The sequence below is a fragment of the Vulpes lagopus genome, chromosome X, assembly GCF_018345385.1.
Source record: "Vulpes lagopus strain Blue_001 chromosome X, ASM1834538v1, whole genome shotgun sequence".
In the NCBI taxonomy this organism is placed as follows: domain Eukaryota; kingdom Metazoa; phylum Chordata; class Mammalia; order Carnivora; family Canidae; genus Vulpes; species Vulpes lagopus.
Genome location: NC_054848.1, coordinates 109910100 through 109926409, shown reverse-complemented (window position 1 = coordinate 109926409; position 16310 = coordinate 109910100). Strand labels below are relative to the sequence as shown.

At 38.0% G+C, this 16310-nt stretch overlaps 1 long non-coding RNA gene across 1 annotated transcript in view; it reads right to left on the bottom strand.

The window, feature by feature from the left end:
• LOC121482877 overlaps nt 1-16310 on the bottom strand; it is a 309951-nt gene that overhangs the window by 278705 nt on the left and 14936 nt on the right. Inside the window, exon 3 of the long non-coding RNA XR_005985649.1 lies at nt 13871-13937. This is a non-coding gene — a long non-coding RNA (uncharacterized LOC121482877). The remainder of the gene's footprint in view (nt 1-13870; nt 13938-16310) is intronic.

Here is a 16310-nt window from a genome sequence, read left to right as displayed (position 1 = left end):
TTATTGCAATTTCATTGAACTATAATTCACATACCATAAAATTCACCTATTTAAAGTATACGATTAAAAAATATATGATTAAATTATGTTTTCAGTGTATTCACAGTGTTGTGCAAAATTCACAAAGATCCATTTTAGAACATTGTCATGGGGTGCCAGGGTGGTTCAATGGGTTAAGCATCTGCCCTAGCTCAGATCATGATCTCAGGGTCCTCGGATCGAGCCCCATCTTGGGCTTCCTGCTCAACAGGGAGCCTGCTTCTCCCTCTCTCCCTGCTCATGCTCTCTTTCACTATCTCTCTCAAATAAATAAAATCTTTTTTAAAATGTTCATTTATTTTTTAAATGTTTAGATCATTGTCATAACCCTCAAAAAAATCGTGTCCTTTTAAGTCATTACTATCCATGATTCCTATCCCCACCAGCCCATGACAAGCATGTACTTTCTGTCTCTACTGATTTGCTTACTACGGATATTTCATATAAATGGAGCTATTCAAATGTGGCCTTTTGTGAATGGCTTCTTTCACTTAGGATAATATTTTCAAGGTTCATCCACATCATTCCCTTTTATGACTGAGTAATATTCCCTTGTGTAGATTTATCACATCTGTTTATCTGTTCTTTAGTTAGTAGACATTTGTGTTGTCTCCACTTTGGGGCTATTATGAATAATACTGCTATGAACGTTTTTGTACCCTATACTACTTTTACTATCTGAAAAAAGTTTATTTTTTAATTTTTTAAGATTTTATTTATTTATTCATGAGAGACCCAGAGAGAGAGAGGCAGAGACACAGGCAGAGGGAGAAGCAGGCTCCATGCAGGAAGCCCGACATGGGACTCGATCCCAGGTCCCCAGGATCACGCCCTGGGCTGAAGGCGGTGCTAAACCACTGATCCACCTGGGGTTCCCCAAAAAAAGTTTTTTTAAAGGAAGAACTGTGGAGGAAAAATTATATTAGAAACATGACTTCAGGGATGCCTGGGTGGCTCAGCAGTTGAGCATCTGCCTTTGGCTCAGGGCATGATCCCAGGATCTGGGATCGAGTCCCACATCAGGCTCCCTGCATGGAGTTTGTTTCTCCCTCTGCCTAGGTCTCTGCCTCTCCCTTTCTCTCTCTCTTTCTGTGTCTCTCGTGAATAAATAAATAAATAAAATCTTTTTTAAAAAAAGCATGACTTCAGCATCCACTCATGATGAATAATGTGAAACATTACCATGATTCTAAAAATCAGAGCCACCGGTGCCTGGCTGGCTTAGTCAGTAGAGCATGCAACTCTTGGTCTCAGGGTTGTGAGTTTAAGCCCACATTGGGCATGGAGCCTACAGCAAAAAAATAAAAATAAAAACCACAGCCATACAAAAAGATATATTCTGATGTGTGTCACTCTCTCTTCCATCCTTACTACCCCATTTTCATTCCTACATTCTTCCTACTCTGTGACCAATCTCCTTAGTTTCTGGTTTATCCTTCCTGTTTTTTTTTTCATAAATGAGTACAAACATGTATTTTCTTATATCTTCTTTCTTATATAAGGATAGCATATTACAGATATTCTGTTGAACTTTTTTTCACTTAATATTTTTCATATCAATCCAAAGCAGTTCACACAGAACTTCTTCACTGCTTTTTAGAGCAGCACAGTATTCCATTTTGTAGAGGTAACATAGTTTCTTCAACCACTCTTTCTTTGCATGAATATCTCTTTTCATATGTTTATTAGTTATCTGTATCACTTCTTTAGTAAAATATCTGTTCATGTCTTTTGTCCACTTTACAACTGGATTTTTTTTTTACTGTTGAGTTTTGAAAGTTCTTTATATATGCTAGTATTAAGACCTTTGTTGATATGTTTTGCAAATATTTTCTCCGAGTCTGTAACTTTCTTTTTATTGTCATAACAGGGTCTTTTGCAGTGCCAAAGTGTTTTGATTTTTTAAAAAAGATTTTGTCCATCTATTTGAAAGAAAGAGAGGACATGCAAGTGCGGGAAGGGGCAGAAGGAGAGAATATCCAAGCAGACTCCCACTGAGTGTGGAGCCTGATGCCTCATGATCCATGAGATCAGGACCTGAGTCAAAATCAAAAGATGGACACTCAACCGACAGAGGCACCCCTAAAGTCCTTTAATTTTAATGAAGTCCAACTTGTTTTATTTTATGTAACGTTCTTTTGGTATTATGCCTAAGACTCTTCATGTAACCTTATTTTCCAAAGATACTCTTCTATATTTTCTGTAAAAATGTTTATAGTTTTATGTTTACATTTAAATATATGATTCATTTTGAATTAATTTTTGTACATAGTGTGAGCTTTACATAGAGGTTTATTTTTTTATTCCCTATGGTTGTCCAATTTTGCCAGCACCATTTGTTGAAATGAATATCCTTCACTGGACATGAATAAATATCCTGCCTTCACTGAATTGATTTTGATCCTTTATCAAAAATTAGTTAGACTAGGCAATGATTTCTTTAATATGGCACCATAGTGTAAAAAAACAGAAAAATAGATAAATTCGACTTCACCAAATTTAAAAATTTTGTGCTTCAAACGATTCCATCAAGGAAGTGAAAAAGATAGTTCACAGAATGGAAGAGAACATTTGAAAATCATACATCTGACAAGAATATATAAAGAACTCTTGGGGATCCCTGGGTGGCTCAGTGGTTTGGCGCCTGCCTTTGGCCCAGGGCATGATCTTGGAGTCCCGGGATCAAGTCCCGCATCAGGCTCCCTGCATGGAGCCTGCTTCTCCCTCTGCCTGTGTCTCTGCCTCTCTCTCTGTGTCTCTCATGAATAAATAAATAAAATATTAAAAATAAATAAATAAAAAAATAAAGAACTCTTGCAATTCAATAATAAAAAGACAAATAACCCAACTGAAAAATGAGCAAAGGATTTGAGTAGACATCTCTCCAAAGAAGATAGAGAAATAACCAATAAGCACATTTTAAAAACTCAATATAAAAAAACCCAAACTTTAATATCATTAGTCACTAGGGAAATGGAAATCAAAACTCCAATGAGAGGGACGCCTGGGTGGCTCAGTGGTTTAGCGCCTGCCTTCAGCCCAGGGCATGATCCTGGGGTCCCAGGATCAAGTCCTACATCGGGCTCCCTGCATGGAGCCTGCTTCTCCCTCTGCCTATGTCTCTGCCTGTCTCTTTGTGTGTCTCTCATGAATAAATAAATAAAATCTTTTTAAAAACTCCAATGAGATAACAATTAACATCCCCTAGAATGCCTATAACAAAAAGATGGACAATAACAAGTGTTGGTGAGGATGTGGAGAAACTGAAACACTCATATACTGCTGGTGGGACGGTGAAATGCTGTAGGTGCTTTGGAAAAGTTTGACAGTTACTTAAAAGTTACTTAAAAAATTAGAGTTCCTATATGATCTGAGAATTCCATGTATATATATATATAGAGAGAGAGAGAGAAATATATGTGTATGTATATATATATATACACACACACACACAAGAGAATTCAAAAAATATGTCCACACAAAAACTTGTGCACAAATGTTCATAGCAGAATTATTCATAATAGCTAAAAGTGGAAACAGTGCAAATGTCCATTAACTGATCAATGGATAAACAAAATGGAATACTTTGGAATATTATTCAGCCATAAAAAGGAATGAAGTACTAATACATGCACAACATGGGTGAACCTTGAAAACATAATGCTAAGCGAAAGAAGCTAGACACAAAAGACACATATTTTAGGATTCCATTTATATGAAATGTGCAGAATAAGCAAATCTCTAGAGACAAAATGTAAATTAATCATTGCCAGAGTCTGAGGATGGGGGAAGGAGAGTATGAAGAATGATTGCTAATGAGTACCTGATTTCTTTTTAGGATGATGAAATGTTCTGGAGTTAGATAATGATAATGGTTGCACAACTGTGTGAATTTACTAAAAACCACTGAATTTTATACCAAATTTTTTTAAATAAACAAAAAAAATCTGAGAGTATGTGTTGCAGCATTTCTGGGATTTTGTATTCTATTTCATTGATCTATGTGTCTATTCCTCAGCCAATACCACACTGTCTTACTTATTGTATTTATATAGTAAGTCTTAAAAATAGGAATTCCTCCCACTTTATTTCTTTTTAGCCATTCTAATTCTTTTTCCCTTTCATACAGTTTTAAAAAATAAGTTTGATTATATCTACAACATACATTGTTGGAGTTTTGATAGGAATTGCATTATACCTATGGATCAGTTTGAGAGGAACTGATATTTCTACCACGTTGAATCTTCCAATCCATACACGCATTATATTGCTCCATTTATTCAATTGATTTCTTTCATTTGTGTTTAAAAATTTTTGGCATACACTATACAGATCCTGTAATTGTTTTATTAGATTTATATCTAACTATTACAATTTTTTGGAGTGACTTAAATGGCATATTTTTTAAATTTTCATTTTCACATGTTCTTTGCTAGTATATAGGAATATGATTGACTTGTGTGTATTGATCTTGTACACTATGACCTTGCTGAACTCACTCATTAATCCTACAAACTTTTCTTCAACTTCTAAAAGAGTTTATTTATTGGGATCCCTGGGTGGCGCGGTGGTTTGGCGCCTGCCTTTGGCCCAGGGCGCGATTCTGGAGACCCGGGATCGAATCCCATGTCAGGCTCCCGGTGCATGGAGCCTGCTTCTCCCTCTGCCTGTGTCTCTGCGCCTCTCTCTCTCTCTCTCTGTGACTATCATAAAATTTAAAAAATAAAATAAATTAAAAAAAAAAAAGAGTTTATTTATTTATTTATTTATTCATTTAAGTAATCTCTATGTCCAATGTGGGGCTCAATCTCACAATTCCAAGATCAAGAGTCTGATGCTCTTCTGACTGAGCCAGCTAGGCACCCTTGCAAACTTTATTTAGACTCCTTTTCTATATAGATAATCAATCATGTAATCTAAAAACAGAACTCCTAACTCTGGGCAACAAAGGGTTGTGGAAGGGGAGGTGGGTAGAGAGATGGGGTAACTGGTTGACGGGCACTGAGGAGGGCATTTGATGGGATGAGCACTGGGTGTTATACTATACGTTGGCAAATTGAATTTAAATAAAAAATATAAAAAAAGAACTGGTTTTATTTCTTCTTTCCCATATGTATGCATTTTATTTCCTTTTCCTGCCTTATTGAGCTGGCTAGGACTTCTCCTATGATGATGAAAAAGAGTGGAGAAAACAGACATCTTTGTCTTGCTCCTGATCTTAGGGGGAAAGCACTCAATCTTTTGCTATCAAGTATCATGACAGCTGCAAAATTTTTAGACCCTTTATCAGGTTGAGAAAGTTCTCTATATCTAATTTTCTAATTTTTATTTTTTGCTTATGAATGGGTGTCAAATTTTCACATGCATTTTCTGCATCGATATGATTGTGCAATCTTTCTCCTTTAGCCTGTTATAGAGAACTACTTTGATTTTCCAGTATTGACCTAGCTTCGTATTCCTGTAATAAATCCCACTTAATCATGATGTATAATTCTTTTTTATATCAGAATTGCAAAGAAGGGTGCCTGGCTCAGTTGGTTAAATGTCTGACTCTTGGTTTAGGGCCATGATCTCAGGGTCCTGAGATCAAGCCCCACATTGGGTTCCCTACTCAGCAGGGAGTCTGCTTCCCCTCTCTCTCTGTGCCCCTCTCCCTGCTTGCTCTCTCTCTCTCTCTTCTCTCTCTCTCTCTCAAATAGATAAATAAATCTAAAAAAAAAAAAGAATTGTAAAGACTTGTTGAGAAAATTTGCATCTAAGATCATGAGATACATTGCTTTTCCCTTTTTTATACTGCCTTTGTCTGGTTTTGTTACTAGGGTATTAGGGTACTGTTGACTTCATATAATGAGTTGGCAAGTGTACTACCCTCTGCTATTTTCTGGAAAAAAACTGTGCAGAATTGATACTAATTTTTCTCAAATACTTGGTTGGTAGAATTCTCCAGTGAAATGATTAAGTTCAAATTTATAAAAGCTTTTATTTTTTTTATTTTTTAAAGATGTATTTATTTATTTTTGAGAGAGAGAAAGTGTGCAAGCAGGGGGAGGGAAAAGAAGAGGGAGAGACAGAGAAACAGACTCCCTGTTGAGTGCAGAGCCCCACTTGGGGCTCGATCTCATGAACCTGAAATCATGACCTGAGCTGAAATCGAGTCGGATGCTTAACTGACTGAGCTACCCAGGTGCCCCTCTTCGTGAAAGCTTCTAAATAACAAATCTAATTTCTTCATATTATTCTTATTCTTCACTATGCATATTATCTATTTTGTATTGTGTGAGTTTTGGTAGTTTGTATTTCTCAAGGAATTGGTCATGTTTCATCCCTCTTTTTGAATTTATGTCAGTAGAGTTGTTTATAGTATTGCATTACTATTCTTTAATGGCTGAAGGATCTCTGGTAATATCCCCCGTTTAATATCTGATATTGGTAAATTGTATCTTCTCTCTTTTTGTCTTTTTCAGTCTTGCTAGAGGATTGTCAATTTTATTGAAAATTTCAAAGAACTCTTTTTTTGTTTTGTTGATTTTCTCTATTGCTTTTTTATTTTAAATTTCATTTATTTCTGCTCTTTATTATTTCATTTCTTGTACTTGCCTTGGATTTATTTTATTCTTTCTCTAGTTTATTTGAGGTGGTCACTTAGACTATTGAGTTGAGGTCCTTCCTCGTTCCTATTTTAAGTAGTCAGTGCTATAAATTTCTCTCTCAGCAACAACTCTGTATAGATCTGCTAATCTTCTTGCTGCTGTTCATTTGTTATATTGTGGTTTTCTAGGAGATTCCTACTTTAATGGCGCCCTCTTCTGTCAGCATAACAAAGTCCAGATATTTAATAAATTGGTGTTTTTGGTTCTGTGATGGGGGAAAATCCATGCGCTCTCTGATTTTGTGGTTCTGTGTCGTCATGTTAGCTTTCTTTTCCCCTTCACCACTCATTTGACAAAGGGTTATTCTCCGTTGCTTTTTCCTTTTTTTTCTTTCCCAGAATCTATGTGTTTCAAAGATGGCCCCTTCAAATCACACATGCTTGTAAGTTTCTTTCCTGTAGTTTATGCTCCGTTCTACCTACCTGGTTTTAAAATTTTAGGGTGAGGGCAGCCCTGATGGCCCAGCGGTTTAGCACCGCCTTAGCCTGGGGTGTGATCCTGGAGACCTGGGATCAGGTCCCACGTCAGGCTCCCTGCATAGAGCCTGCTTCTCCCTCTGCCTCTCTCTCTCTCTGTGTCATGAATAAATAAATAAAATAAAAAAATTTAGGGTGAACTTAGTCTTACCTGTGGTGGATTTTATATAACTTTAGGCTTTTTAGCTATCTTCCTTCTTCTGTTTTTCCCTCAGGTTTTCTCAATCATCCTTGCTCACCACAAAACCTAGTAAGAAGGCAGGTGGAATGGCAAGGAAACATGAGACATAACACTATAATTTTGTGTTATCTCTCCTTTTACTTATTTTGAAGTTTGCATATTCTTTTTCTTCAAGTTTAGGGGTGAGGGCATGGTTTTGTGTAGTTTTATTTTTCTCTTCTTTTTGTTCTATATTGCTTTTGGAAGAAATGTTGAAATATTGGGCCTTAGGTCCAACAAATATTGTTGCCAGCTACCCAGAAATTCTCCATCATACAGAAGTCTAATAATAGATGTTATTTATGGTGACTACAAGTGTTTTTTAGTATAAAGATATTTATACTAGGAAAGATGTCGGAGATAATGTATAACTTTCCCAGGGCCAAGCTAATGTTTCTCTCTTTTATCCTGTTTTCAACCTCAGTGTTTTGTTTGGAATACAAATGCCTCCCCTCTTCTCCCAACTACCAGCACTAAATATGAAACACCAAGATTCTAATATGTAAATTATTTCAGTTTTGATCTCCAGTATAATATGAATTTCAGGAGTAAACTGCAATAGAGCCTATCATTCTAGTTGAGAGCGTTGAGTTAGATTAGAAGAGATAACATATCCAAGAGTTTGTTCAAAGATTCGTACATTTAGATACCAATCTCTTCATACTACCTGGTTACCTTTGGGAAGACCTTACTTGTTAAAAGTGTGACAGATAAAAACAGACTTCCTTATGATATCTGTTTTTAAGACATTATGCTTCCAAAATACATGTTCATGAATAACATTTCTAATTAAGGTTTAGCAGCCAAGTTCTCCCATGCATCTTTTTCAGAAAGTATGACGTTGGAACCAATATAGCAGAGTGGTTGAGGTGTGTGATTCTCAGAGCCAGAATGCCTGGATGAACATCCAAGTTCTGCCATTTTATAAACGTGTGAGCAAGTTACTTAAAACCTCAGTACCTCCTGTTTTCTCACCTAGAAAATGGAGGTAGTGGGTGCCTGGGTGGCTCAGTCAGTTCAGCATCTGATTCTTGATTTTGGTTCAGGTTATGATCTCAGGGTTGTGAGACAGCCTCACGTCAGCCTCCATGCTGGGCATGGAGCCTGCTTAAGACCCTCTCTCCCTCTTCCTTTGCCCCTCTCCCAACCTCTTTCTCTGTCTTTAAAAAAAATGGAGGTAGTAACAGTACCTACATCACAGCATAGTAGGCAGGATTAAGTGAGTTAATACATGTAAGGCACCTAAAGCAGTGCATAACATAGTAAATTCATGTAAGTGTGATATTTATCATATAACTTAGTTTTACTAGTATTTTTTACTAGTTTTTTTTAAGATTTTATTTATTTGAGAGAGAAAGCATGAGCAGGGTGGGGGAGCAGGGAAGAGGGAGAGGGAGAAGCAGGCTCCCCATTGAGCAGGGAGCCTGACTCAAGGCTAGATCCCTGGACTCTGAGCCAAAGGCAGATGCTTAACTGACCTGAACCACCCAGGTGCCCCAGTTTTACTGGTATTTTTAATGGCCATATCAATTATCTGTTGTTGCATTAAAATTTTTCATAATTTCACAGCTTTAAACAACATCCATTTATTATCTCACCATTTTTGTAGGTCAGGGTAGGTACTGCTTAACCTGGTCCTCTGCCTCAGAGTTTCACACAAAGCTGCAATGAAGGTGTTGATCTGGGCTTGGGTTCCCTTCTGAAGGATAACTAGAAAAAGATCTGCTCCAAACTCATGAGTGTTAGCAAGATTCATTTCTTTATCATTGTCTGTGGGACTGAGAACCCAGTTTCAAGCTAGGCTATTGGCGAGAAGCCATTTTAAGTTCCTTGTTACAGGAGACTCCTCAACATGGCAACTTGCTTAATCAAAGCCAGAAACGTAGAGAGTCAGCTAGAAAGACAGAGGTTACAATCTCTTGTAACCTAATCACAAAAGTAATATCTCATCACTGTGTCATTTTCTATTGGTTAGAAATAAGTCACTTAAGCCAGCCCACACACAAGGGGAGTGACTACCTGGACAGGGATCACTGGGGGCCATCTTAGACTCTGTTGATCACGCATCTAAAAAAGAAAGTACAGTATTTTCTGAAGGTTTTTTTTTTAAGATTTTATTTATTTATTCATGAGAGACACAGAGAGAGAGAGAGAGGCAGAGACCCAGGCAGAGGGAGAAGCAGGCTCCCTGCAGGGAGCCCAATGTGGGACTCGATCCCGGGTCTCCAGGATCAGGCCCTGGGCTGAAGGTGGTGCTAAACTGCTGAGCCACCGGGGCTTCCCTGAAGGTTTTATTTTAAAGTCATCTCTACACTCAACATGGGGCTCAAACTCACAACCCCAAGATCAAGAGCCACATGCTCCATTGACAGGAGCCCCAAAAAGAAAGTGCAGTATGGGAGAGATGTTTCAGAATATTGATTCTGTAATCAGCTTTACTCAAATTTAAGTGTTGAGTAACTTGGGCAGGTTACTTAATCCCTGTGTCTCAGTTTCCTCATTTTTAACATGAAGTAATAATAGTACTTGGGAGATACTTTGGGAAGGATGAAATATGAATATCTAAATATTTATCTTCCTTTGAACTTATTGAGTACTTAATAAATATTAGTTAATATTATTCCAAAGCTAACAGAATATTTACCTTAACCAGCTAGTGTATTCTACATGTTGCTGCTAAATAGCTGATCAGATAGGGCTTGAGAAAAATGGACAAAAACAAACCAGCATTACAAAATTGTTACCCTCTTCTGTTAATTATAATTTGGAAAAGTGTCACTTCTGTATAGACCTTCCGCTGGGTTGCAAGGTTTTTTTTAAAGGTGCTTCAATACTCAGAACCAGATTAATAATGACACTTAGAACTCAACTCCACACATCAGCTATATCTTAACTCTAACCCAGCCATAGCATCTGCTACATATGCATAGATTAAGACTTTTAATTGCATTATTAGTATATTTTCTTTATTTAACTAAATACAGTTCAATACGCCATTATTGAAAGGGCCAATCCCTTTGTTGGACACTTGAGGACACAGTTCCTAACCTCAAGGAGCTCAGAGTCTCCATGGAGAGAAAGATAAACATGGGATAATAATTCAGTGTAATACACACTGAGGCAGAAGTCAGCATAAGGTTATATGGGAATACAGAGGAGGAGAATTAACCTAAATTAGGTGAGCCAGGAAATACTTCCTCAACAAGGGGAGATACCTGACCTGAGGCTTAAAATATGGGTGAGGAAGGATCTTCTCAGCAGGGGATATAAGAGGTGAAATAGAAATATTCTTGCTTTCAGTTTCATAGTCCAGTGGGGGAGATGAACTCACAAAAAGGTAATGTGATGAAATGCTGCAAGAGCATAGGAAAGCATATTCTGACTGGGATGAAGGGTGGTCAGCAAAGGGCTCATAGAGGAGGAGAGAGCTGAGCCAGACTTTAAGGATGGGAAATTGTATTGGTGTTTGTTTGATCTTCAAGTTTTCTCCATTGCTACTTCCAGCATTAAGTGAAATTTTCCAGGTTGGGACCATTTTATTTTTTGTTCAATCACCCTTCATTATCCACATGTGATTAAAGAAATAGCTGACTGGAAATTAGAACATTAGAACTATGTACCTGCATTACACCTTGGCTGTCTCCTGACTTATTACATCAAGGTATGTCCATATACTGCCTGAATAATGGCAGTATTTATATTAATAATAGTAATAGTTTAACATTTGTATAATGTATTCCAGTTTAGAAACCACATTTTATAGATGTTACATTTACAAATTAATTATGTTTCAGACATACAGAAAAATGCTGCAAATGGAAAAATAGCCACCTATAATCATACCACCTAATTAACTGGATGTTACCGTTTTACTTTTTTTTGCTTTGACTCTCTCTCACTCTATGAAATAATGTAAAACAGACACATAAATCAACGGAATAGAATAGAGAGCCCAGAAAAAACCCAAGCATATATGGTCAATTAATCTATGACAAAGAAGGCAAGAATATACAATGGAAGAAAGGCAGCCTCTTCAATAAATGGTGTTGGGAATATCGGACAGTACATGCAGAAGAATGAAACTGGACCACTATCTTATACCATGTAAAAAAAATAATAAACTAAAATAGACTAAAGATTTGAATGTAAGACCTGACACTATAAAACTCCTAAAAGAAAACAAAGGCAGTGAGCTCTTTGACATCAGTCTCAACAATATTTTTTGGACCAGTCTCCTCAGGCAAGGGTAACAAAAGCTAAAATAAATGGGATTACATTAAACCAGAAAGCTTCTCCACAGCAAAAGAAACCATCAATGAAATGAAAACACAACCTACTGAATGGGAAAGCGTATTTGCAAGTCACACATCCAATAAGAGGTTCATATATAAAATATATAAAGAACTTAAACAACTTAATATCAAAAGAACAATCCAATTAAAAATGGGCAGAGGACATGAATAGACATTTTTCCAAGAAGATATACAGATGGCCAGCAGGCACATGAAAAGATGCTCAATATCACTAATCACTAGAGAAACGCAAATCAAAACCACAATGAGCTATCACCTCACACCTGTCAGATTGGCTGTTATCAAAAATAGAAAAAATAACTAGTGTTGACAAAAATGTGGAGAAAAGGGAACGCTCCCACACTGTTGGTGGGAATATAAAGTGATGCAGCCACTATGAAAAACAGTATGGAGGGCAGCCCAGGTGGCTCAGCGGTTTAGCACCACCTTCAGCCCAGGGCATGATCCTGGGGACCCAGGATCGAGTCCCACGTCGAGCTCCCAGCATGGAGCCTGCTTCTCCCTCTGCCTGTGTCTCTGCCTCTCCCTCTCTCTGTATGTCTCTCATGAATAAATAAATAAATAAAATCTTTTTTAAAAAAAACAGTATGGAGCGTCCTCAAATAGTTAAAAAAGAACGATCATATGATCTGGCAATTCCACTTCTGGGTATCTATCTGAAGAAAACAAAAACACCAATATGAAGAGATATATGCACCTCTATGTTCACTGCAGCATCATTAACAATAACCAAGCTATGGAAACAACCTAAGTCTCTATCAATAGACGAATGGATAAAGTAGATGTGGGACACACACACACACACACACACACACACACACACTGGAATATTACACACCCCCAATAAAGAATGAAATCTTGCCATTTGTGACAACATGGATATGGACCTAGAGAATATTATGCTAAGTAAGTCAAAGAAAGACAAATACTGTATGATTTCACTTACATATGGAATCTAATAAATAAAAGAAACAAGTAAACAAAACAAAACAGAAGCAGACTCAGAGGAAAAAAACTGTTGACTACCAGAGTGGGGAGGGGGCTGGAGGTGGGCAAAATAAGTGAAGGACATCAAGAGGTACAAACTTCCAGATAAAAAAATAAATAAATCATGGGAATGTAATGTATAGCATAGAGAATACAGTTGATTCTTGAATAACAAGGGTTTGAACTGCATGGGTCCACTTACACATGAATTTCTTTTTAATAAATATACGGAAAATTTTTTTGGAGATTTGTGTCAATTTGAAGAAACTCTCAGAAAAAATTAAGAAAGGTGGGGGAAGAGTGAAACAGATATAGGTGATTAGAAGTATATATTGAACACTGAGTAATGTATAGAAATGCTGAATCGTCATATTGTACACCTGAAACAAATGTAACACTATGTTTATTAAGAAGCAGTATTAAATTGTAACTGCATAAAATTCACAGTACTGGGCAGCCTGGGTGGCTCAGCGGTTTGGCGCCTGCCTTCGGCCCAGGGCGTGATCCTGGAGACCCAGGATCAAGTCCCGCATCAGTCTCCCTGCTTGGAGCCTGCTTTTCCCTCTGCCTGTGTCTCTGCCTCTGTGTGTGTGTGTCTCATGAATAAATAAAATCTTTAAAAAAAATTCACAGTACTACATGCTGTACTACTGTAATAATTTCATAGTCACCTCCTGTTGCTATTGTGGTGACCTCAAATGTTTTGAGTGTATGCTTAAAATGCCATGTGACACTAATTATCTCTACATGAGCAATTTGTCTTTCCAGTAAATTGTATATAGCAGTAAAAAGTGATCTCTTAAAAAAAAAAGTGATCTCTTGGGGCACCTGGATGGCTCAATCAGTTAAGTAACTGCCTTTGGCAATGGTTGTGATCCCGGGGTCCTGGGATCAGCCTGAGTGGCGCTCCCCACTCAGCAGGAAGTCTGCTTCACCCTCTGCCCCTCCCCCACACTGGTGTGTACCTATGTTTTCTCTTTCTCTCTCTCTTTCTCTCTAATAGATAAATGAAATCTTAAAAAATTAAGTGATCTTTCACAGTTCTCGTGTATTTTCCATCATGTTTAGTACAATACCATAAACCTTAAATAACACCATGGGACCCATACAAAATGCCACTAGTGCTGCTAGAAGCAGAGAAAAGTCATGACATTACAAGAAAAAGTTTAATTGCTTGATACATACCATAAATTGAGGTCTGCAGCTGCCATGGCCCGCCATTTCAACATAAATGAATCTAGCATAAGGACCACTGTAAAAAAAAAAAAAAAAAAAAAAAAAAAAAAAGGAAGCAAAAAAAGGAAATTTGTGAAGTCATCACTGCAGCTATGTCAACAGGCATGAAAACTTTGCACTTCTTCTGAAATAACTTTTTAATTTGTGTCAAAAATGCAGCTTTTGGGGCGCCTGGCTGGCTCCGTTGGTAGAGCATGTGACTCTTGATCTCAGGGTTGGAAGAAGCCCCACACTGAGGGCAGAGGTTGCTCAAAAATAAAATCTTTATTTAAAAAAAGAATATATAGCTTTTATGTGGGTGCAGGATTGTTACAAGAAAGGCATACCTATAGACTCTAATAGGATTCAAGAAAAAGCAGTCATTAGGACAACTTAAAGCAAAAGGAAAGTGGAGGATCTAAAGCTGGAGAATTTAATGCCAGCAAAGGATGGTTTGATAATTTTAGAAAGAGGTTTGGCTTAAAAAGTGTGAAGATAACAGGAGAATCGGTGTCTCCAGCCAAGAGGCAGCACACGTTCCCAGACACCTTTAAGAAAATCATTGAGGAGAAAGGATAGCTTCCTGACCTGGTTTTAAATGCAGAGTAAAGTGTTCTGTTTTGGGAAAAAAATGACACAAAGGACATTTATTAGTAAGAAAGAGAATCAAGCAATGGGATTTAAAGCAGGAAGGGACAGACTAACTCTACTGTTTTGTTTAAACACAAGCAGGTTTATGATCAGGACAGCCCTTATCTATAAAGCTGCTAACCCCCAAGCCTTGAAGGGAAAAGATACACACTAGCTGCCAATCTTTTTGTTGTACAACAAGAAGGGCTGGACAACGAGAACCCCTTTTCTGGATTGGTTCCACTGATGCTTTGTCCCTCAAGTTAGGAAGTACCCTGCCAGTAAGGGACTCCTTTTAAAGTTCTTTTGATATTGGATGATGCTTCTGACCACTCAGAAGACCCCATGAATTCAACACCAAAGGCATCGAAGTTGTCTACTTGCCCCCAAACACAATGACTTTAATTCAGCCTCTAGACCAGGGGTTTGTACAGATCTTTAAGGCTCATTATACATAGTACTCTGTGAAAAGGATTTTCAATTGTATGGAAGAGAACCCCAATAGACAGAACACCATGAAAGTCTGGAAGGATGGGGTGTCTGGGTGGCTCAGTCGATTAAGCATCTACCTTCAGCTCAGGTCATGATCTCGGGGTCCTGGGATCAAGCCCTGCATCAGGCTTTTTTTAAAAAACACAACCCTTCTTTAAGTTAGAAATTATATCAAAATAGAAAGTTAAAAACAATTGACCCCATCTGTTTAAAGGCACTTAGAATTTTAAAAAGTCAAATATAAACCCTTTCTTCATCGATGAAAGGAGTTCAAATGTGATTACCATACTCAGTTTATAGCACACTTTGTCATTTTTTGCCACCTGAATTTTATTTATTTTTTTAGCTTAATTTCTTTTAGAGAGAGAGCATGCATGTGAGGGGAGTGAGGGGCAGAGGGAAAGAAAGAAAATCTTAAGCAGGCTCCACACTAGGTGGGGAGCGCAACATGGGGCTCCATGCCACAACTCAGAGATCATGACCTGAGCCAAAATCAAGAGTCAGATGCTTAACCAACTGAGCCACTCAGGTGCCCCTCCACCTGAATTTTAGAATTTGACTTCAGAGAACCAACTTTAATATTATTATCCTTAGGGGCGCCCGGGTGTCTCAGTCGATGAAGCATCTGCCTTCAGCTCAGGTCATGATCCCGGGGTTCTAGTATCAAGACCCACATCAGGCTCCCTGCTGAGTGGGGAGTCTGCTTCTCCCTCTCCCTCTGTCCTTCCTCCTGCTTATGCTTGCTCTTTCTCTCTCCCTCAGATAAATAAATAAATAAATCTTAAAAAAATATATTATTATCCGTAAATGAAAGGTTTGTATCTACCTTCTCCCAGCAGTTAAACCCAGATAAGTTTCCAGTGTCAGCACTGGGGCTGAAAGCCCACACCTTCTTTCATACTACTGACAAAGAAGGCAGCTTTTATGTGGAATTTATCTAGTCACACGCCCAGACCCACGTCCCTCTTCTTCTATGAGCAAATGCTTGCTGATGTTTACACATGGGTCCCCTTTGCCCTCTTTGCTGGTCTGTTTCTGCAGTGTTACATTTTCAGTGGGTATGTGCAATAAACAGAAGGCCCTAACCAATTGTTTCTTTCCACTATGGTATTTGCCTATTGTCAGAGCTGCTCTGGCATGGCTGCATTAGCTGTAAGAAAGATGGCATTAAGTTTCCTGCTCCAACTCAAACAAACAAAAAGTCTGGTAGGGACGCCTGGGTGGCTCAGCACTTGAATGTCTGCTCAGGGCATGATCCTGGGGTCCTGGGATCGAGTCTTGCATCAGG